We start from the raw sequence: 1,407 nt of genomic DNA on the forward strand, positions 1-1,407 counted from the left end.
TGCTTTGAGCCAGACAATATCTAAACGAGACTTGTTGACATCCAAATCAAACTTAATACAAGAACGGGGTTTCGAAGCAAGAAGAATGATACTTAAGTTGATAATGACTCTAACACCTTAATAACCACTCAGCCATCTTTTGTGTTTATAAAGGATAAACACTTGCTTAGTCAAGGCGGAATAAGGGGAACAAAGTCAATTCTTTCAGCTTTGATAGAAACAATTGATAACATCCAAATCAAAGATAAACTTACCAGGAGTGGGGTTCGAACCCACGAGGACATATGTCCATGGATCTTAAGTCCAACGCCTTAACTCTCGGCCATCCTGGTGTTAAGAACATGAAATCGAGTGCCCAGTCAAAATGGAATAAGGGTTATTGCAGCTGCAGTTGTGGTAGCAGCTACACTTGTGATTGCAGTGGCTGCTGTGTTGGTAGAGGCTGAAGTAGTGGTGGCGTGAGTTGTCTTAGTGGTGTCTCCAGTTGTGGTGGCAGGGGCTGTCGTAGTGGCATCCTTAGTTATGGTGGCAGGGGCTGCAGTAGTGGTGGCAGCGGCTGTTGTTGTGGTGGCAGCTGCAGTTGTGGTTGCAGCGGCTGTCGTCATAGTGGCAGCTGCAGTTGTGGTAGCAGCTGCATTTGTGGTTGCTGTGGCTGCTGTTGTGGTAGCGGCTAAAGTTGTGGTGTCATGGGTTGTCTTAGTGTTGTCTCCTGTTATGGTGGCAGGGGCTGTCGTAGAGGCGACTACAGTTATGGTGGCAGGGGCTGCAGTAGTGGTGGCAGTAGCTGCTGTCATGGTGACAGGGGTTGTTGTCGTAGTGGCAGCTGCAGTTGTACTGGCAGCTGCACTTGTGGTTGCAGTTGCTGCTGTTCTTGTAGTGGCTAAATTTGTGGTTGCAGGGGTTGTCTTATTGGTGTCTTTAGTTGTGGCGGTAGCAGCTGTTGTTATAGTGGCAGCTGCAGTTGTAGTGGCAGAAGCTGTTATCATAGTGGCAGCTGCAGTTGATGTAGCAGCTGCACTTGTGGTTGCAGTGGCTGCTGTTCTGGTAGCGGCTAAAGTTGTGGTGGCAGGAGGTGTTGTGGTAGTGGCAGCTGTTGTTGTGGTGCCCATGACTGTCGTCATTGCGGCTGCAGTTGTGGTTGCAGCTGCTGCTCTTGTGGTACCAGCTGGAGTTGTGGTGGCAATTGCTACTGTTGTAGTGGCTGCTGTAGTTGTAGTGGTGTCTCCAGTTGTGGTGGCGGCTGCTGTTGCTATGGTGGCAGAGGCTGTCGTAGTGGAAGCTGCAGTTGTGGTAGGAATCGTAGTGGCATCTGCATTTGTGGTGGCAGGGTCTGTCGTTACTGCCGCTGCAGTTGTGGTAGCAGCTGCACTTGTGATTGCAGTGGCTGCTGTGTTGGTAGCGGCTAAA

Source organism: Salvelinus namaycush, chromosome 27 (genome assembly GCF_016432855.1).
Source record: "Salvelinus namaycush isolate Seneca chromosome 27, SaNama_1.0, whole genome shotgun sequence".
Lineage (NCBI taxonomy): Eukaryota > Metazoa > Chordata > Actinopteri > Salmoniformes > Salmonidae > Salvelinus > Salvelinus namaycush.